This window comes from Gossypium hirsutum, chromosome D02 (assembly GCF_007990345.1).
Source record: "Gossypium hirsutum isolate 1008001.06 chromosome D02, Gossypium_hirsutum_v2.1, whole genome shotgun sequence".
NCBI classification, from domain to species: domain Eukaryota; kingdom Viridiplantae; phylum Streptophyta; class Magnoliopsida; order Malvales; family Malvaceae; genus Gossypium; species Gossypium hirsutum.
Window position 1 is genome coordinate 7637802 of NC_053438.1, and position 24225 is coordinate 7662026.

Consider the following 24225-nt stretch of genomic DNA (forward strand, 5'->3'; position numbering starts at 1 on the left):
GCAATCGACAACAACTTGAGTAGCAGATTTAGAGTGATCGTACTATAAAATAAAATAGAATCGTGCTGATAACGTGTTATAAAATAAAAGGCAGAAAATAAATAACAAAGAGAATGGGAGAGCAAAAAGAGAGCGTATTTTATTAATTAATCGAAATAATTACAATGCTTCTCTAAAGTCTATATTTATAGACATAATAAGTATAAATGAAATAGAACTCTACTTCTAATAACTATTAGAATTCAAAGTATATCAAGACTTATCTAAATCTTGATGGCATCCACTTAATAATAAAATATTCATAACACAAAATTCATTGTTATTTAAACCGAACCAGACCAATCAATTGAATAGGTTGGATCAGGAATGGTTGGGGCATTGATCTAGTGAGAGGTAAAAAATCGATTGACTCGTGAACTGGTATGGACTAGTTGAAACAAGCTAAAAAACCAGTTGAATCGATTTCGAATTAGTCTAATCAATTGGTTCCTAAAACGACTGGTCTAATTGCCCAAAGCCAAAAATTATTAAAATTATAAAATTTAGTTCAACTATCACTTCAACTAGTTTTTTTAGCTCGGTTCAATTAGTCTGTACTAGCTCGTGGGTCAACTAATTTTCTACTACTCAACAGGCCGATACCCCAACTGATTCCTGATCCAACCAATCCAATTTGGTTTAGATAACATTAAGTTTTAGAATTTTTTTTATATTTTAAAAATATTTTCAAAAAATATTTTTATTTTGAATTTTAAAGAGTTTTATTTTTATTATTTTAAATTATAATTTTTTGTTTAAAATATGACAAAAATATTTTTTAATTTTTTTATGTACATTTAGGTAGAGGTGATCATGGGCCGGGCGGCCCGGCCCGGCCCGATGGCCTGCCCAAAATATGGGAGTGTTTGGGTAAAAATATAGGCCCGAAATATTGGTTTTGACAAAAAAAGTAGGCCCATTTAGAAAACGGGCCAAGCCTCGGGCACCACTTTTTTGGCCCAGTCCCGGCTCGGCCTGGCCCGAATATATAACAAATATTTATTTTTTTATTTTTTTAATTTTAAAATATTTTTAAAATATTTTTTTATTTTTAAAATAAATTTTTGGTGTTTATTAAAAAAATGGGCTGGGCCGGGCCGGGCTCGGGCTTAGGAATTTTTCCCGGGCTGGGTCTGGACAAAATTTCAAGCTCATATTTCGGGTCGGGCCCGGGCCTAGGACGCGGGCCGAAATTTTTTCGAACCCGGCCCAACTCGGCCCATGATCACCTCTACATTTAGGGTAATCAAACAATTTAACAAACCAAATAAATTTTAAAAAAGTAATTTTGAAAATAATTTTAAAAATTATGTTAAGGATGGTTTGAATTTGAGAGAGTTGGATTGGAACCGATTTTACCTTTTTTAAATTGGGTTGAACTTAAACAAAAAATAAGCGCACTTTTAAGTCGAACTGGATAATAACTTGAAAATAGTCTAGATACTATATATAAACCCACCCGACCCATGATAATGCACCAATTTTTATCGTGGCAACAATTTTTATTACCATCTTCGAATTGCCCAACCGTATTAAATGTGGCTATTAAAAATTATTATTACCATCTTCCAATTGTCAAGCTTTATTAAATGTAGCTATTAACTTGAATCTCATGCAAACTAATATAAATACGGCTTAATTCTAAGCCACGAGACACTATTTTTTTTACAATTTCTCTGTGATGGAATCTTATCCAATGAAGAAAGGAAAATAGGAGTGTGAGTATATAAATAGCATATTAGTTTCTCATATCTTCCCACACCTCATACCCAAAAAGTATCAGTTCATAAATATTTGTATTTAATCAAATTGTTTGTATAATTGGAAGAGAAAAATGGGTGTTTTTGCAAAAGAAGCAGAGGTTAGTACCCCACTCCCACCTGCCAAGGCGTTTAAGACCTTTGTTGTTGATCTGGACACCCTAATGCCCAAGGTTGCCCCACAAGCCCCACAAGCAATCAAGAGTGTGGAGCTCCTTCAAGGAGATGGTGGCCCTAGAACTATCAAGAAGATCACCTTTGCCGAAGGTAATTTAATTACTTAAAGGGTAAACTACTACAAATTGAGATGTTGAAGTTGGCCTGCATGCAGCCAAGAAGCAGAGAAGTAGCCCAAGCCATGAATGTTGTAGCTGAAGATGGTGCTGCTGTTTTTGTTTAGTTTTGTTACTTTAATTAACATTTTGTAACTTAGTTAGATTCAAACCAAGTTGTTAATGTACTTGATGTAATTTGTCAATGTTTGAGCTGATAAATCAGCTTTACTAAGTGTGCAAGTTATGTTTCATTAGTTTCAAGGTTACTTGGTGGTAGTAGGTAATGTTTAGGTAACAATTTGCTTATTTTTGACCAGCTTATGTCTAGTATATCACTACAACAGAACAGGTTTTTAGCGGCGTTTTTTTGGGTCTTTAGCGGCGCTTTTTAACGCCACTAACTCCATTTCCGGCGCTTGTAGAAGCGCCATAAAAAATGCCGCTAACGACAACGTCGCTAACTTTTGCGGCGCTTACATAAAAAAACGCCACTAAAGATCATGTTCTTTAGCGGCGCTTAGGAAAAAAACGATGCTAAATATCATGTTCTTTAGCAGCGCTTCGGAGGAAAACGCCTCTAAAAGTAATGTTCTATAGCGGCGCTTGTTCAAAAACGCCGCTAAAAGTAGTGTTCTTTAGCGGCGCTTATTTCACAAACGCCACTGTTTTGATATGACTTTTAGCGGCGCTTTTGTAAAAAACGCCACTAATTTTGGAATTTTTTTAAAATAAAATTTTTTATTTTTTTCAGCCCTCCTGCAACAACAAATCAAAAGCAACCAAATCTAAACTAACCAAAAACAATAAATTTATATAATATTTCAAATTAAATGACTAAAATAATATTAATTGATAAATAAAAGTAAAATCATAATTTTCTTTACAAAAGCGTTAAAAGTATTTATGCAACATACACTATGACGGCGGAAGTTGCGACTACTGAAACATCTTCATCATAATTTGAAGCTACTATTGAAGGTCGTCGTACTTTTTGCTCTGCTCTGCTTCTCTCGATGTTGCATCTTTTTGAAGTCGTAGCTGTAGTTCTTCATATTTCTTTTGAACCTCTGCTTCTATGGCTGCTTCTCTCGCTGCTTCTCTCGCTGTAGCATCTGCTTCCCTCGCTGCCGCATCTGCTTTAAGTTGCTGCTGAAGTTCTTCATATTTCCTTTGAACCTCAAATGTGGTCGCTTGCATCTGAGCCATCTGGTCTTTTCACCTCTGAACTTCAGCTTGAGATTGACTCCCCGAAGCCATGTATTGGTGCGAGCTGGATCCAAAATATTGGGTTGGGCTGATAAAAGATCCTTGAAATCGAACCCGACCATACTTTTCAGGACCCAAAACTTCAGTAATAATCCGGTTATCAATGTCTTCAAGATGAACCGAACTATCACTAGAAGCAATCGCTTCGTACTCCGTATTTTTTTCCTTTAGTTTTTCCTAATAAATAAATCACATAGTTAGGAACGCAATATATAGTAAAAAAAACAAATGCAATATAACAATAGTCGCATTACATGCAATGAATTAAACCATTAGAAAATAAACATTATAAATAACTAAAACAAGTGAAATCGTATTAAGTAAACGTACCATAATTTCACTAGCTTCAGGAGTCATAGCAGATCCATCTTTCTTCTTATGTGTAATTTCAAAAAGTTGTAGGCGTCCAACTTTTGACCGGACGACCGTTCCTACAATATAGTAGTAAAAATATTATTTAATAGAAAGTTATATATATTTGAGAATATTAAAAAATTAAAAATACCCCCGCCTCAGCTACACATGTAAAACTTCTCGACCCGGCTGTGTGAGTGAATTTTTGTTGCTACCGGCTGCTTTTTCCAACTCGTTCACGATCCTACGTTATAAAAGTTTTAGTACGTAAATAGTAAATACTATAAACCAAAATAATTACAATAGTTTGGAAGTACATCGTACCTCGCCTTTCTGAGAATGCCAAAATCTAACCGCATCTTCCCATTGGTACCTCAACATACCCGGCGCGACATTTTGCAATTTCTCATCGAGGGTTGTTTTTGTCTTATAATATTTTTTCTTCAAAGTACTTTTATTGTCTCTCCATCTTTTTCCCAATGCCTTCTTAACATAAGCATCGGAGACCTCTAAAGCAAACCTCGCCTACAAAAAACATAAGTTAATAAAGTAAATATAAATGAAACTATTTCCCAAGCATTACAGATGACATTAACATTTTGTTACCTTAATATTATCGAGGGCTTGGTTTTTGTTGCTATCGGGCATTTGACGCCATGACCCGTAGTTGATAGGCAACATATTCCCATTTCGTACTAAAATGCCCATGTATCCTGCTAAAAGTCGAGCTTCTGATCCAACAGGCTGACCAAAACTGTTTCTGCATACCTTGACACGCTCGACTGGATCTAACTCGTATAACTCTCTAAGTATCGTACGTCCTCGACCTCTACGCGTCCTACCATTTTCAGCTAAAAATGGTATATTATAATATAAAAATTTGAAAAATAAATCAATTATAAGTCAACACGCATGGAATTAATGTAAGTTACTTTGAACTTTCGTAGGATCCTCGTGTGTAATCGGAACATTCGAAGATCCAATTGCTGTCTGTTGTTCAGTACTATTTGTTTCTGTCGAGTTTGGATCATTTTGAACAATGTTTTCCCTTATAATTTTTCGTCTAGTCATTTTATCTGCAATTCACATAAAATGTAATTAAACTTAATAACTAATTACAACAATAACAGCACATATAAAATAGTTGAGTTATATAATAAGACCAAGATTTAATACTAATGTAAGTTACATATAATTAAACAATCATAAAATCTTACTACATCATTATTCGTAAATATCTTCATCTGTATCCTGACGAACCCATTGAAGTTGTGCACTAGTACTAGGGATATTATCGTTTAAGTTTTGTTCTGGAAATGGCAAAGTTTCTGATCTGTCGTCGATGTTATCTCTACTTCCACTGCCCATGTCAAACAAGTCTCTAGGGATGTTACGGAGTACAACGTACCAACCCTCATCAGTTGGATCTTTTGAGTAAAAAACTTGTTTGACTTGACTTGAGAATACATACGGCTCATCTATCAGTTGTTGTCCTGTGTGAATCAATCGGTCAAAGTTCACCATTGTAAAACTAAATTGATCTTGCTTGATTCCACGAGCTGTATTAACATCGGCCCAATCAGCTCGAAATAAGACAACTTTCCATTTGTTGTAGTAATCCAACTCAATTATGTCAGTAAGCTGTCCGAAATATTCCATATTTCCCTCGACAGGATTATTGTCCCTAGCGCTAGCATAACTTGTAATTACAGAATTAACAACTATTCCACAATTTTGCGTTCTCCTCAACCTCTCGCGATATTTTGTATGAAATCTGAATCCGTTGATGAGGAACGCACTATATCTTTTAACCACTCGATTTGGACCTCGGGAGAGCCATTTAACTTCGTCGTTTACGCTCTTCCCATTCCAAACCTATTGAATGGAAAGTAAACTAAGTAATTAAAAATGTTATGAGAAAGCATTATAATTTGTAAGCGAAAGCTCCAACCACATACCGTTTGGCTTAACCATTCATAAAAAGATTCTGTAAACAACTTATTGATATCTCGATGTTGTGTTCTTCGGGAGCGCGAACGAGATCTCAATATTTGTTTGTACTCACTATGTTTAAAAAAATGTGATCTTTGTTAGAAGATAAACAATTTTTAGTTTGATAAATATTTATAAAATTTGGGGAACTTACTTCCGTAAAGGTTCCAATGATTCGTGGTGAAACAGAACATATCGATGTGCTTGTACCCACGATAAATGATCTAATTCTGCAATTTCAACTTTGCCGATTGGTTGTCCAAAACTTTGGAACAAATAAGTATCGGCTAAGTCATAGTCCGTGAGTCCAGCATTCCTATTTGGTCTGTTCAACCTTGTTTCGACATCTTCCAAATATCTCGAGCAGAAGGTCATACATTCCTCTGCCAAGTAGCCTTCAGCAATCAATCCTTCTGGATATCGCTTGTTGCGGCAGTAAGACTTTAATTTGGATAGGAACCTAAACACAATATACAACATTATCAAAAGTTATAACTAAAGGCATAGAGGTGAATGAAGGAAAATTTTAAAAATAATTCTTTAAGACCTTTCTATGGGATACATCCATCGATAGAAAACGGGTCCGCCAAGAATTGCTTCGTACGGGAGATGAATTATCAAGTGAACCATAATGGTGAAGAAGGAAGGTGGGAAGATTTTCTCCATGTTGCATAAAGTCAAAGCGGCTCAATCCTGTACCTTCTGAAGTTCTTGAACATCCAAAACTTTGCCACAAATGGCTTTCATTATGTTGGATAGTTCAATGATACAAGACGTCACCTTCTTGGACATACAACATCGTAGAGCAACTAGCATTAAATCTTGCATCAAGATGTGATAGACATGTGATTTTAGCGAATATAATCTTCGATCTTTAACACTAACACATCAAGATATATTTGATGCATACGCATCCGGAACCTTTATATCCTTCAACACCATGCAAAACAGTTCTTTCTCCGTCTTGGACATTTAGAAAATAGAAGGCGGCAACCGATATTTCCCATTCGGAAGTGGATTGGGATGAAGATCAGGCCGAATTCCCATTTGGACTAAATCAAGTCGACTCTGAAGATTGTCTTTTGATTTTCCGTTGACGTTCAAAATTGTACCCACAATGTTCTCGCAGACATTTTTCTCAATGTGCATAACATCAAGATTGTGTCGTAAAAGGTGATGCTCCCAATAAGGCAACTCAAAAAAATACTTCTTTTTTTCCACAAGTGCGCCTCATTAAGATCGTCCTCTTCGTCGGAGCTTTCATCGGCTTCATCATATGATATTCTGTTTCTCTGCGTGTTTGGCGGTTGGTTCATTTTCCCATAAATGAAATTCATATCTTCCAACATGAACAAGATTTCAGAGCAACTGGTCTGGGAAGGAGCTTCTCTGAACTCTTCAGTGTCGTCAAATACAGAACTCTGAAATCTAAATCTATGATTTTTCGGTAACCACCGACGATGCCCCATGTAAGAGAACTTCTTCCCATTGTACAACCATTGTGAGCATGTTTGTGCAGCATAACAAGGACACACATAACGACCCTTAGTACTCCAACCGGATAAATTGGCATAAGCGGGAAAGTCATTAATGGTCCACATCAAAGCTGCACGTAAATTAAAGTTCTCCTTTCTCAGCACATCGTATGTCTCGACACCAGCCCATAATTGTTTTAACTCTTCAATAAGTGGCTGTAAATAAATGTCGATATCATTCCCGGGCCCTTTCTGTCCAGGGATAATCATAGATAAGATAAGGGAAGATTGCTTTATGCAAATCCACGGAGGCAGATTGTAAGGAACAAGCACTACTGGCCAAGTACTGTAGGCAGTGCTCATGATCTTGAAAGGATTAAATCCATCAGATGCTAGCCCAAGCCTCACACTCCTAGGATCGCTTGCAAAGTTTGGAAATTTATTGTCAAATGCTTTCCAAGCTAAAGAATCTGCCGGATGCCTTAGTAATCCATCATTGGTTCGTCCATCATGGTGCCACGTCATTGACTCCGCCGTCTTCGACGACATGAAAAGCCTTTGAAGCCTTGGTATCAAAGGAAAATACCGTAAAATCTTAACTGGCTTCTTCCTCGACTGTGCATCATTTTCATCGTCATTCCCATCTTCTGTGTTTCTATTTATCCAACGGGATTGGCCGCACACATGACAACACTGTTGGTTTTTCCGATCGCCCCAATACAACACGCAGTCATTTGGGCAACTATGGATTTTGTTGTACCCAATGCCTAAATCTTTTATCATTTTCTTCATATCCTTGCATGACTGAGGGATTTTTGCAAACGAAACATCTCTCTCAAAAACTCTAATAGCATTGTCAACGAGTTTCTGGTCCACCCTCCCAAACATTTTAAATGAAAAAGACGAACACAGAAGACCATTTTTGAAAATTTTGATCCCTCATACAGTTCTTCGTTCATGTCATTAAGTAGAGCGTAGAACTTCGCCGCTTCTCCATTTGGCTCTTCATGAGGTACACTACTTCCCGGTTCGGTAAAAGCAGTTCCACCAATATTACAATCATCAGATGCCATAAAATCCCCTGGGAATGATTGCACACCATGATTGTGCATATTAAATGCATCCCGCAACGTACATTCCATGTCATCCCCTCTATCAGACTGATGGTAAGCAGTACTAGGATAAGATACATCCATCGTTGAAGAGGAAGTACTTCTAGGGCATTCTCCATGAAAAAGCCATTGCTTATAACCCTTAACAAACCCATCAACAATTAGATGCTCGTATACAACCTCACGGTAATGCCAGTTTATGTTGACACACATCTTACATGGGCAAAGAATCATGTTCTCTTAGCTTGCATATTGAAATGCAAAATTTTGAAAACTCTGCACCCCATTTCGATAACTGTTGCTAACCCTTGACAAATTCATCCAAGAACGGTCCATTTCTTAATTCTTGAAGTCTGACATTGACTACAAATTGCACGGGTTTAGGATTTAGGAATAAGTTATTTATTATGTAAGTTATGTAACTTGTGTAAGTTATGTAAGCTGTGTAAGTTGTGTATTATGAAACTTATGTAAGTTGTGTATTATGTAAGTTATGTCAGTTGTGTATTATGAAACTTATGTAAGTTATGTCTTATGTAAGTGATGTAAAATATGTATTATGTAAGTTATGTCAGGTGTGTATTATGTAAATTATGTATTATGTAAGTTATGTAATTTGTGTATTATGTAACTTATTTAATTTATGTAAGTATGTATTATTCACTAATTTATTATGTAGGATATTATCTAAGTTATGTAAGTTTTTTTTTGGTGTATCATGTAACTTATTTAATTTATGTACGGTATGTGTTATTATGTAAGTTATTTATTATGTTTGTTATGTAGTTATGTATTATGTAAGATATATAAGCTTATATATAATTATTTAGAAAACTTAAAAATTTAATACTAATAAATTTAATATTAAAACAATATTTATAATTATTTTGAAAACTTTTAAATTTTATAGGTTATATTAAAACAATATTTATAATACTAATATAGATATTAAAACAATATTTATAAAATTTTATAAATTTAATAGTAATAAATTTAATACTAATATAGAAACCTTATAAATTTAGAAAACTTATATAGATATTAAAACAATATTTATAATAATTTAGAAAACGTTTAAATTTTATAGGTTATATTAAAACAATATATATAATACTAATATAGATATTAAAACAATATTTATAAAATTTTATAAATTTAATAGTAATAAATTTAATACTAATATAGAAACCTTATAAATTTAGAAAACTTATATCGATATTAAAACAATATTTATAATTATTTAGAAAATGTTATCATTACAAAAAATTGAAATATAGGTTATATATCCATATTAATATATGTAATATATAAAAAGAATCTAAATTTACTGCGTTTTTGGCACGACTGGTTTCGTTTTTTGCACGAACGGTCCAAATCATATTCCTTTCAAAGTTGCTGCTGGAAAATATTAACATGCTAGATGGACTATGACAATTATGTGTTCATTTTCTAAGCATTGCAAATTGTTACCAATTAATTAAAATATTTCATTTCAAATAATTAAAACTGAATTCATAAATGAATCAGATTACAAACCATAAATGAGTAGTTTATAAACCGAATTCATAGTTTACAAACTACAAACCGAATAGATAGTAATTGGTAACACGGATTCTAGAACACATTGACCCATTTTCAATCGGCTAATTAAATTTTAGGTTTCTTACTAATGTATCACTTATATAATCACAAATTGCAATAAGAATCTGCCGAAAAAACAATTTTAACAAACAAACAAAGATGATATATTTTCGGGTTAAAATCTGACTAAAAAACATGGCCTAATAAATTTCAACTTAAAAATCATCTTCATTACCTGGACATGTTTAAAGCAAAATTATAAATTACGAGAACAGTTATATAATCACCAACCAATATAAAATCAAAAAAAAATCTAACAAATACGAGAACACCCAATCTATAAAATACGCAGCATTGATTTAAATACCCAGATGCAATTGCCGATTGCCTTAGGCCACATGTTGGGGGTTTCCCGAAAATTAAAAAACCCAAGCACTCAGAATCCAAAATAATTAAAACCCAAAATAGTTCAAAAGTTTTAAATTTTGATGACCTACTCAAATTAAACAATCAAACATTATGCATGCGATTAGCTCATGCGTTTCAGAATCCAGGGTCCACAAAACCGGACCCATGTGGAAGTAACAGAGCTACCATAAAGGTGGCTTTTTATCTTCGTGATTTTCAAGCAACTGTTTCTTTTTACAGTGTTGCTCCATGGTTGCTTTTAAGAATTCTAATGGTGGGCGAAGCTGAAAAATACTAAGGACCGTTTATGTTCTTCCACTTTAGAACATATCCACCATTTCCACATGCATCAATACCCTTTGAACCACAAGTGTGGCTATAGTGGTTATAAATTATAACATTGCTGGAAGGAATAAGGCCGACTCTATAAAAATTAATGTTTATAAATTATAAAATAGATACAGGAAAAACCTTTGGTAAAAGTTCCTTAGCTTAACTGAAACGTCCCTTCAAAACAAGCTTAATTCCATTTCAGCATCAATCCAAGTCCAACCAAACTTTATCACCGCACCTTACATGACACTGAGAATCCTCTTTACCCACCACGTTTCAAAGGAGTGCTTTGTTAAAGGGATTTTTTTATTTTTGCATTTTCACACTCGGGTATTTTTTTTTAATCAAACCATGCAAGGCAAGCACTAGGAAATGTTCGGCCTAAATTAAGCAGAATAAGCTCGGAAAACCCCCGACATCTGGCCTAATACAAAATTTTTAAACCAAAATTAAAAATCCCCTAATCTTCTTGTCTATGAATTCAATAGTTTAACACAAATCAAATTTTGAACCCCCAAATCAGTAACTTACCCTTGCAGCAGATGAACAACTCCCCAAGCCTTAATCCTCCACTAGAATAGTTGCTCTGTGACCTTGAACAAAATAATCCAAAATATTAATATCGAAAACATGCACTCGATTCAACAAGGTAACAAATATTACGGAATAATGGGCTTTAATGCGAAGAAATATAACCTTAACCGAATAGAAGAAACACTGAATAGAAGAAGTAGACGACTGCGAAAGCGGGTTATAGAGCGACCGCCGGAGTGGAGCCAACTGCAATTACAGGGGGGATTTGGGAATTTGGGGATTTAGGGAAATTAAATCGGGGAAACTGGGGGAATAGGAATTGGGGGGAAATGAAATCGGGGAATTGGGGGAATACGAAATGGGAAATTAGGGAATGAATTTGTGGAAATCAAAGAGGGGGTGAACTAAGGAAATTCTGCGCGACAAAAACGACGCCGTTTACGATAGTTCAGTACCAAATTTGCGGCGTTTATAAATAGCGCCACTAACGCATTAAAATTTCAAAGATACAAAACGACAACGTTTAGGAAACACTTATAGCATAATTGCGGCGTTTATAATAAAACGCCACTGAAATATTACATAAAAACGACAACATTTAATAAAGGCTAATACCAAAATTGTGGCGTTCTCTTAAAAAACGCCACTAACATAACTCCTTTTGTGGCGTTTTTACTAAAACGCCACTAAAAAATCAGACAAAACGACACTGTTTTGCTATCTTTCAATAAATATTTGTTGCGTTTTCACGCAAAACGCCACTACTGGTTAAACTTATTTTCAAATTATTTAAAATAATACTATTTCACTTTTTTCTATTTTTAACATATATTTTCCAATGTTTTTAGCATATCCCTTAAATGTGGAAAAAATAAATTTAAACCCTAAACCATAGGCCCCTATCTTTAACTCGTAACCTTTAAACTTTAAACTCTTAAACCCTAAACTACAAACCTTACACTCTAAACCCGTAACCTTACACTCAAAACCATGCATTGTAAGCCTTAAATTATAAACTACAAACCGTTAACCAAAAGCATCAAGCCCTAAAATACTAATTAATCCCAAACCTCAAAACTTAAACCCCAAACTACTAACCCTAAACCCAAGACACCAAAACCTACATCATAAACCCTAAACTCAAAACTCTAATATTCACAAAATAATAAACTTTATATAATGATTAACCTTAAAACCCTAAACTATATACGATAAACTTTTTAACTTATAATAATCACTGAACCTTAATTATCAAAGTCTCAAACCCTAAATCAAAAACACTAAACCTACATCGTAGAGCTTAAACCCTAAACTATAATTTAAAAATACTAAACATTATATAATGAACTCTAATAACCTAAACCTAAACCAAATATGATAAACTAAATATATAATAACCTACATTATATAATGCATGGTTAAGACCAAATTACTGTTAACATATTTTGCGGCGCTTTCAGGAAAGCGCCACTAATTTTAGTATACATAACGACAAAAACGCTGCGTTTTGTTTAAGGTATTTTGCTTTTTTGCGGCATTTTAACGTCAGCGCCACTAATTGAAGTATACATCGAGACCAAAACGGTTCGTTTTGGTTCAGATATTTTGCGGCGTTTTCCTATAAGCGCCACTAAATGTAACATAGCTTAAGACAAAACACTGCATTTTGTTAAGAAACGTTGCGGCGCTTGATCCAAAGCGCCGCTAAAGCTATTCTTTAACGGCGTTTTCTAGTAAGCGCCACTAATATAAGTATACATCAAAATTAAAACTACGCGTTTTAGTTAAGATATTTTGCGGCGTTTCAACGTCAGCGCCACTAATTAAAGTATACATCGAGACCAAAATGGTGCGTTTTGCTTCAGATATTTTGCGGTGTTTTCCTATACGCGCCACTAAATGTAACATAGCTTAAGACCAAACACTGCGTTTTGTTAAGATATTTTGCGACGCTTTGGCTCAAGCGCCGCTAATGATATTCTTTAACGGCGTTTTCTAGAAAGCGCCACTAATATAATCAAAATTAAAACTACGCATTTAGTTAAGATATTTTTGCGGCGTTTTAACGTCGGCACCACTAATTGAAGTATACATCGAGACCAAAACGGTGCGTTTTGGTTCAGATTTTTTACGGCGTTTTCCTATAAGCGCCACTAAATGTAACATAGCTTAAGACCAAACACTGCGTTTTGTTAAGTTATGTTGCGGCGCTTTGGCTCAACCGCCGCTAAATCTATTCTTTAACGTCGTTTTCTAGTAAGCGCCACTAATATAAGTATACATCAATATTAAAACTACGCGTTTTAGTAAAGATATTTTGTGGCGCTTTCTACGAAACGCCGCTAATACGGTGCCTTAGCAGTGCATATCACAAAGCGCCACTAAATCTAGGATACATCAACACCAAAAACGATGCGTTTTGGTTAAGATATTTTGCGGCGCATATCGCAAAACGCCGCTAAGACGCTTTTGCGGCGTTTTTTGAGAAGCGCCACTAATTCTAGGATACATCAACACTAAAAACGATGCGTTTTGGTTAGGAGAAATTACGGCGCGCTGTTGTAAAACGCCGCTAAGACACTTTAGCGGCGTGTTTTTTGAAGCGCCACTAATTCTTGCATACATGAAGACGAAAATGTTGTGTTTTGGATAGGAGATTTTGCGGCATGTGGTTGTAAACGTCGCTAATGATGTTCTTTTACGGCGTTTAGTTCACTGCGCCGCGAATACTCGAATTTTAGCGGCATTTGTCATGCAAACGCCACAAAATATGCCGCTAAAAGCATATTTTGGTGTAGTGTATGTATTGGCATTGTAACACCCCTTAACCACAAACCGTCGCCGGAATAGGATTACGAGACATTACCGGATATCTCGGACAATTTACAAATAATTCTTAAATAAATAACAAACATATTATAAAATGATTATAAATTCATATAAATTTATGCTAATTGGTTTCATTCATTTTTTTCATTTTTTTTAATTTCGACAGTATTTCTACTTATTTTTACATAAAACCCCCTACAAACTTAAAACCAAAAACAAACCAATACCAATATTTGAATCAATGATTTTATACTTTAAAACGCTACTAAATCATGCTTAATAAATTAATTCACTATTTTATTTATCATTCAAAAGATTATAACCATTTACTCACAACCAAGATCATTTAGCATATATATATACACAACTCGTGTTCAATCACCTAGTACATGCCACTTAAACAAAAGGAAGAAATACATCACCAAAATTTTCTTGATGGAGTCGGGATCTTTCTGGATGCTGAACTCGACCTTGAACTCTAATGACCTGCGCACGGAAACAACTGTACGCTGAGTATTTCATACTCAGTGATATTACCATAATTCAAATTATAATATTAATAAACATGTAATGCATAAAATCATACATAAAAATTTAAACTCACATTTCATATTTCCACAATAACAATTCATCAATTAATATCATATATCCACAATTTGGAACTTGGACACATCATGAACCTTAGATTCATTTCTCAATCTCATATCACATTTCAATTCACAATTCGACTTCTCATTTCATTTCAATAGCTTGATTGAACAACTCATTCAGTTTATCATTTTATTATTTACCCTATTGACAAAATTCAGACTTTGGCGGATACACGGATCCAACCAAACACTCCAGTATGGCACCCAGTGCCTCATCGGATAGTTCGAAGCAATAGTTGACACCCAGTGTCTCATCGGCAAAGCCAAAGAAAGTTGGTACCCATTACCTCATCGAATCTATCCGAAGAAATATAGTGACACCCAGTGTCTCATCGACTCGAGGTCGAAGTATCCTCAAACTCTTCCAATCCTATGGCATGCCAACTATATCCGACTCAGCCCGACTAGTTAATAGGGTCTCCAAATTCACATTTCAGTTCAATTTCACTTTTTCACTTTCAATCACAATTCAATTCAAATTCACTTTTCCATTTTTCAAGTCAATATTCAATTCAATTCCACACATATATTCATCATTCAATTGAATTTTATTCAACTTAATAATAATACTTACCATATATTTCACTTACCATACATATAAATTTAAATATAGCATTTAATAATAAATAATTTGAATTATAGTAATACAAACCGTAAATCTCCCGTTGTAGTCCTCGATAGCTTTCTCCTTTCCTCTTGATGCTGATGCCTCGGGTTCTTTGTTAGCTAAGAAAATAATAATAATTTACACTATTAATTACAGCACTAATTATAATAAATAATTGAATTTCTAATCGATTCCTACCTTGTTCTCAATTTAATCCTAACTAAGTTTTCTTACTTTTCTAATTCAATTCACACTCTATTTCTATTCAAATTTCATCCAAACTCAAATTTAACTATTAAAATTTCAGCATATTTTTCTAATTTCGAATTTCCCTCAATTTAGTCCGTAAAACATAAAACTTATACTTTCTTTTACAATTTAATCCTTTTATCAATTCTAACTTAAAATTTATTCAATTAAATCCCTAATTCATCAATTTATTCAACGTGAACCATGCTTAAAAACCTATAAACTTCCAAAACCTCTACTTAATTTCATCAAAACTCCACTCTAAAGTTTCTAAAACATCAAAATTAAAAGAAAGGGGCTTAATTGACTTACCAAATTAAACTCCAAACTTTAAAAACCCTATTTTCCCTTTTTCTTCTTTCTTTCTTTCCTTTCCCCTGTTTTCGAAATAGCTTCTGTTCTTTTTCTTCTCCGTTTCTTTCTTTTACTTTATTTTATTTGCTTTATTGTTTTTAATTACTAAATAATTAATATAATATTAATATAAAATTCCTTATGCTTAAATATTAAGTAAACCAATTGTTTAATTACATTTGTACATATTTATTTTATTACACTTGTATAAATTTTATACCATTTATTTGTCAATTATTTTATTTATTTAATAAAAATCTATTTAACAACAATTGATAATATTACAAATGTACATATATATTTTATTTATAATTGTACAATATCATCTATACCATACACTTGTCATCATTTATTTTATTTATCACACGAAAATCTTATAATTTAATTATTTATCTAATAAATGTCTATCTAATAATTTAATATAATTATTACAAATGTATATACTTCTATCAATACATTTGTATTAAATCACTTCTATACATTTGTCTTTGTTTAACTTATTTCATAATAATAATAATAATAATAATAATTTATTATTTAATATTAAACCTTAATGATTATTAATGAAATTAAAAAAAATATCACATAAAAATCTTCAATCTTACCCACTTATGCCGCTTCATACTTGTGAATTGGCTTAATTGCCATTTTGGTCCTTTATACTTTCTTTTAATCTGTAAGTAAACTTTTACCCTTTACTCTATTTAATTCTTTTTTCTAATTATTCTTAATTAGACTAAATTCACCTATCTAAAACCTAATTAAACACACAACTAGTCTCGTAAATATTTCTAATAATTATTTTCGAACTCAATTTACTAAGAGAGAGGCCCAATATCATACTTTTCTGATGCCCGTGAATTTTGGGTCATTACAGGCATTATGCCATCTTTCAATGTTAATGAAAATTTCATCATAAAATTCTCTTTTCTTGCTTTCTTTTTTCTTTCAAGCCCAATTATGTTTTGTCTGCTCAGCAAGTATCGAGCTTTCAAGCTCAAGAAACTAATAACTTCATTCATTTCACATTCTTAGTTCCAATAGATGTAGTTATATTAGATACTTACATGCAAGTCTGATTTGGTTGATATCAAATGCAGGGTAAGGATTCACATATGCGAAACACAGAGTCGATGTATTAGACAAAGACAACTTGATATACACTTACGTTGTGATCAAAAGTGATTTTTTTAACAACGTGGTGGAGAAAATCAGCTACGAGACCAAGTTTGTAACTGTAAGATACCACAAAATATGTATGTACAAAAATAAAAGTATAGTATAATTCTTTAGTCTTTATTCCTTATCTTGAATGAGCACATTGATGATGATTATATACACATGTGAGAATCATAGCTCCTAACCCGCTGCATAACAAACTGCACAACAAACTAACCATCAAACTTATATTATTGTTTAACATTCACCCAGCTTCTCCACAGGTATGACCCGAAAACTTTGAATACGAGTAAATAAAGAGACAGATAATGGTTTAGTAAGAATATCGAGAACTTGATCACATGCGGGCACTTCATCAACAATAAGAGACCCATTAACCACTTTTTCACGGACAAAAAACAAATCAAGTTCAACATGTTTGAATTTGGAGTGTAAGACTGGATTGGCTGTAACAACAACCGCACTTGAATTATCACACCAAACTATAGGAGGATCAGCAGAACTAATTTGTAATTCTTGTAACAAAGACACTAACCAAGTAATAGCACTAGAAGCTGCAGCTAGACTTCTATACTCAGCCTCTACCGTTGACCGAGATACAACTTGTCGTTTCTTAGAACACCATGAAACATACATATGGGCAAAGTAAACATAAAACCCTGTCGTAGATCGACGGTCATCAAAGTTAAGACCCCAATTGGCATCAACATATCCAACCAAAGATAGTCTGTCAGAATGTCGAAAAACCAGCCTATGAGTAACAGTACCATGTAAATATCTCAGAATACGTTTTAAGGCTATCAAATGAACCGTAGTAGGTGCATGCATGAACTGACAGATATGATTTATAGCATAGACAATATCTGGTCGAGTCAGAACCACATATTGAAGAACATCAGCCGAACTTCTATATTCAGTAGGATCATCAAGCTTATCACGATCATCTTTAGAAAAAGTTGATGAATTAACCATCGGTGTATGAACACTCTTTGTATTAGCCAGAGAACTCCTGTCAAGAAGGTCTTGAATGTATTTGCGATGACATAAATGAAGACTACCAGTGGAGGACCGAGTGACCTCAATCCCCAAAAAATAGTGAAGCTCACCCGTATCCTTTAAAGATAACTTGTTATGTAGTTGCTGAACAAAACAATTTATTTCATTAGTCGAACTGCTAGTAATAACAATATCATCCACATAAACCAAGATATAAACAGTGGACGTGGTTGAAACTTTAACAAACAAGGAGGCATCAGCTTTAGACAGGACAAACCCAGTAGAGATAAGAAATTGTTTTAATATTTCAAACTAGGCACGGGGAGCTTGCCGTAATTCGTATAAAGCCTTTTTCAGACGACACACCAGTGGCTCACCATTTGGTCCATATTGAACATATCTTGGAGGCTGCTGCATAAATACTTCATCAGTCAGGTCTCTATTCAAAAAGGCATTGTTTACATCGACTTGACAAAGTATCCGACCATTAGTCACAACAACAGACAAAATGGTTCGAATAGTAGCAGGTTTGACCAATGGTCTAAATGTTTCTTTGAAGTTACAGCTAGGAACCTGAGAACACCCATTTGCAACTAACTAAGCTTTTCGCTGACTAATTGACCCATCATGATTCTTTTTTTATTTTGAAAATCCATTTACATCCAATCACTTTCCGACCAGGAGGTAGAGAAACCAGCTCCCAGGTAGAGTTGGTCATTAAAACATCAAATTCAACTTGAACTATAAACTTCCATTCTATATGAGCAAGAGCTTCCTAAATAGATCAAGGCTCAAATTCTATAACATCAACTGTCAAAGCTTTAGGCTTAAAAATGCCTGCCTTAGACCGAGTAACGATAGCATGTGTATTCTCTGTAGGAAGAGAAGGAATAATTGAAGATACAGTGAATTGACCAATCGGACTAGCTTCTGTAGACGAACTTGAAAGACAATGCTCCCTTATATTATTCCCACATTCAGCCTGTCAACCAACTGTGACGGACTCACGGGAATGAAGCATATCTGGCAACTCAACCGTAACAGATCGACGAGAATTGCAACCTGGATCAGAATTGCAACCTAGATCAGAAGGTAAAGGTACAGTCGATGATGGGACAATGATGCTGCTAGGTTGTGCAGTAGACTGGACAGAAGAAGTTCGAATGACTGGAACATATATAAAAAATGATAAGATGACTTAACAGTGGGCAATTCAGACAAATGAAATAGAAACTGACGTTCATCAAACACAACATGACGAGAAATAACAACTTTACCCTTTGGAGTGAGACAATAATAACCCTTATGCTAAGAGCTATACCCTAGAAACGTACATGGCTGTAAGTGAAATCCAACTTGTGTGACATAAAATAACGTAAATACGGGAAGCAACAACAACCAAACACCCTTAAGTGATCATACGTAGGCTCACGACCATAAAGAATCTAATACGGAGATTTACCTTTCAAAATCGATGTAGGTAACCGATAAATAAGATGCACAGCACCGCAGAATGCATATCCCCAATAATTCATAGATAGATTTGCCTGAGCCAAAAGTGTAAGACCAGTTTCCACAATGTGCCTGTGTTTGTGCTTAGCAGCGCCATTTTGTTCTGAAGTGTTAGGGCAGGAAAGACGATGAAGAATCCCATGGCTAGCTAGAACTAAAGTAAAAGCACAAAACTCACCGCCCCAATCACTTTGAAATTTCTTAATAGTCTTCCCAAACTGAGTGTTGACCATTTTTTAAAACTGACTAAAACACTCAACTTCTTGTGATTTAAGCTTAATCTGATAAACCCAGGTAAACCGACTACACATGTCAACAAACAACACATAATACATATTACCACCACAGTCAACAGAAGCGAGTCCCAAAAAATCAGAGACAACCAATTTAAACAATTCAACATATTCAGTGGTAAAGTATGAAAAAGGCAACTTATGTGATTTCCCTTTCTGACAAGCAATACAAACATTATCAAGATATTTTTTATTTGAAGCAATTTGACACTTGTCAAGGACAAGTTTAACACAGAAGAAGGGTGACCAAGTCTTTTATGCCACAGTGAAAAGACATCATCATCATTCAATCGAGAATCTTGGATTCCAGTGTTGTTGATAGAAGGAATGACATCAGAAAGAACAGACGAACTAGCCGAAAACTGACAGAGACCATCACGAACTTGGCGTCGCAGTAAAATTTCCTGTGTCTGAATGTCCTTAACAACACAATAAGAGGGGTGAAATTCAAAAAATACATTGTTGTCAACAACAAATTGAGAAACAGACATAAGATTTTTCTGGATACTTGACACGCACAAAACATTAGAAAGATGCAATAACATTTTCTTTGTTGGTAAAACAGTATTCCCAATAGATGAAATTTTAGTGGGAGCCCCCTTTCCCCTTAAAAGAGAAGAATTACCTATATACGAAGTGGAGGTATGTAAACCAAACGCATTCTGACACACATGATGAGTGCCCCCTGATTCTGGATACCATGATGAGGTTCCTATCGGCATAGGAACACATGAGTTAGTATTACCAAAATTAGAATCATACTGTGGCATCTGAAAAATCAAATGCATGAAAATCAGGAATTTGGGGTAGCCCAACACACTGTGAGGAATCAAGATCAAATACATGTGCTCTTGGTTTAGCTCGCCTCGGAACTTTAGGAGCATTATGAAGCATAAAGCCTTCAAAATCAACAGAATTAGCATTAGGCCAAGAGAACTGATTCCAAAATTTTTACTAGCATTGATCGACCCATTATTTTGCCCACTAACAGGCTCAATATACTGGCCTACAGTCAGCCCATTATTTTGTCCAAAAACATGTCCAACAGACTGGCTTGCATTCGGCCCAAAACGCTCCCCAGCAAACTGCACTTGAAACTGCCCACTATTTTGTCCAAAAACAGGTCCAATAGACTGGCCTGCATTCGGCCCAAAACGCTGCCTAGCAGACTGCCCTTGAAACTGGCCTGCATAACTCAGCCTGTATGTTGCAGCAGAAGGCCCAACATGCAGTACAGACAGCTGGCCCACAACATGCCCCACATCATTCTGCACGATACGCCTATCATAACACTCAGATGGGCCACCAATAGACCCAAACCAATGACCTCTTGACCCACCAGTAAACTCAACCACATAATCAGCTCCATTAGGGTAAAATTCCCTAGCATGCGACGAATACATTTCCCGATTCGAAAAAGACGACCAGCCTCCCAAGAAATCACCAGACCCAAAACCATCCAACAAACCAAAACCTTGTAACCCCTATGTATTATGCGTAGAAGCCGTCGAAAATTACACCGTGGTGGAAGCATTTGGGCCATTGTAGGATCGATTGAATAGATAGAAACACCGCTGCGCCATATGACCAAATCTATTGTAGATTTGACACTACAATCGTGACCGAAAACCACACCCTTGCAACCCCATTGTAGCACGTCCTCCACGCACATCGCCTGAAATCGAATCAACTATTGCAGCAACCACAGGCGGAGCATGCATGGGAACCTCACGCGCCACCCGCATCTGTCGATTTTCGACCTCCATGAGAACATCGACTAAACGCCGAAAGGGAAGAGGCTCCGTCGAGAACAAGGCCAAGGTCAATACTGCATCAAAATCTGACGAGAGTCTAGCCAAAATGACTTCCACCTTTTCGGATTCTGACACCACCGATCCAGAGGCTGCACATATATTTTCTATTTTTGCAATATACTCTTTCATAGTTAACGCACCCTTCTTTGTAGAGTGACGATCATGCTTAATGCGAGAAACTTTTGCACTGGTTGAGGCAGCAAAAAGACGATTCGCGGTGCTTCATATTTCACATGCAGACTGATACCATGTAAGATACCACAAAATATGTATGCACAGAAATAAAAGTATAGTATAATTCTTTAGTCTTTATTCCTTATCTTGAATGAACACATTGATGAGGATTATATACACATGTGAGAATCATAGCTCCTAACCAACTGCTTAACAGATTGCATAACAAACTAACAAATTAACCATCAAACTTATATTATTGTTTAACAGTAACAGCAGCAGATGGAGGAACAAGTATTAAGGTAACTACCACCTTTTACACCATTGGTTGACATTAAGATCTCTCCAGACCTAATGCTCCAAATCAAGGAAGCATCCGAGAAGAGCCCTTCTTTTGAAAGCTATTGAAAATTATGTGTTGGCAAATCCCGATTTCCGAAACTCTACTTTCATTGCGTTCAACGTTTAATGGTGTGGCTTGGATGATGTTTCATGTTTTGTCTTACCCAAAAACTGTGTTTGAATGTGTAATAAGTGATTTGTCTCTCTGGATTTCATCATTTCTATTTCCATTGTAATAAGTCTTTTGAGTCGTTACAAAATATATACTTGAAAGCAATGTTTTATGGTTCACGACAGTAAAACTATTATTATTAATAGAAATAGGCAATGATTGGTTGAATTAACAAGTTAATTATGTTCTGTTGACATTACCTTGCAAAGTCAAATGGAAATACGAAAACAAGAAAAAAGAATTACAAATTGCCACATTCTAATCACATGAATTCAGGGTCTTATATTGAACATTATCCAAGGTGTCTAGATTCAGATCATTCTCAGTGCTCGTTCACGAGCCAGATTAGGCCATCACTTGTTTGACTTGTAAGCATCGTTGCCACAACTAATTATCTTCAACGATAAATTTATCCCTTGCATGAATAAGTGTAACTTTTAGAACTGGAATTAGGTGTGGTGCGCCAGGCCCAAGCAGTGGCGCAAAACCTGGACGACGCTCGAGAATCCCAGTAGCAAGCTACTGTGATGGACTCTCCCACTCAAAAAATAAATTTAATATCGTGTGATCCAATGGATCACGTATCAGATATTAAACTGATAAGAACAGATACTACACTTGATCTTAGCCAAAAGGCCGAGAAAGGTATGCTTCTACTCATCAAGCATCGGGTAATTTAAAGCCTGCTTCTCGCCTGTTCTTTCGTACCCTTCCTGATGTGGGATTTTATGCAAATCAGCTATAAAAGAGCCGCCTTCTGGTGCTTCTATAAAGACTGAACCCCTCCTGAATAGACTGGTTCTGGGGCCACTTAGGATTTGAATCAACAACCAAGGCACCTTTCAACAAGAAAACCACTGCATTTGCAATTTGTAAAACACACCACGAATAGGATTACGACTCTGCTAAACGAAAGGCTAAAGTGACTCATTTTATAAAGTTAGTGGACTAAATGAGTTATCATGTCAAAAAATATCATTTTTTGAATTAGGGGTGACCGTTCGATTGAATCGAGTTTAAAAGTTTCTAGTTTTTAGTTTTTAGTTTTGAATTTGGTGGTTCATATGAACTTCAGATTGCTAATAAAGGGTCAATGGTTTACTCTGATTACCGGGAAGCTTGAGCTGAAATGGGTGAAGCCAGTAATAAATAAATAAATAAATAAAAAGTATCCAATTTATTTACTGAATCTATCAAGATTTATATATTGAATATTATCCGCAACGTGTTGAATTTAGATTTTCAATTGATTCTGGTTTTACTTTATTTTATTCCCCAAGAAAAATCAACAATCAAGCTTACCATTAAAGAACAATTTGTGAAACTTGAAAGCTACATGCCTGGAACTTTAGAAAGAGCCGAAAAATTCTTTAATCGGAGCTGGTTCATTGATCATAATTGTCCATTAACTTTGTATCTTTAGAATAATTGCTAATATTGGAACTGAAATTGGGTGAAGTGCGCCAGGCCCGAGCTATAGTGCAACGCCTGGGCGACGCTCAAGAGCCCCAGTAGCTAGCTACTGTGATGGACTCTCCCCCTTTAAAAATAATTTTAATATCATGTGAGCCAATGGCCCACGTATCAGATATTAAACTGATAAGAACAGATACTACACTTGATCTTAGCCAAAAGGCCGAGAAAGGTATGCTCATCTCTGTCAAGCATCGCGCTATTTAAAACCTGCTTCTCGTCTCTTCTTATGTACGCTCCTTGATGTGGGATCTTTTGCAAAGGAGCAAGGCACCATCCCAGCAAAGATTTAGTTTCCGTAGTTGCATCAGACAAACAAATTTAACATTGAAAGAAGCATGCTTAAGCTAATTAATTCAACAATAAAACCACTTTCCTAACGATCAAAACTTTGAAAAACAAAATCTACATTTGCAATTGTAAATCACGCCGGGAATGAGATTTTGGCTTTG

General features: G+C 35.1%; 2 non-coding genes and 1 pseudogene across 2 annotated transcripts; 1 reads left to right on the plus strand and 2 right to left on the minus strand.

The window, feature by feature from the left end:
• Nucleotides 1-1873: 1873 nt before the first annotated feature.
• Nucleotides 1874-24225, plus strand: LOC107908515 (major allergen Pru ar 1-like; annotated as a pseudogene).
• On the minus strand, nucleotides 22754-22949 carry LOC121214978 (U2 spliceosomal RNA). The gene has a single exon (XR_005910713.1). It is a non-coding gene; the product is annotated as a U2 spliceosomal RNA (small nuclear RNA).
• Nucleotides 23754-23949, minus strand: LOC121215023 (U2 spliceosomal RNA). The gene has a single exon (XR_005910758.1). It is a non-coding gene; the product is annotated as a U2 spliceosomal RNA (small nuclear RNA).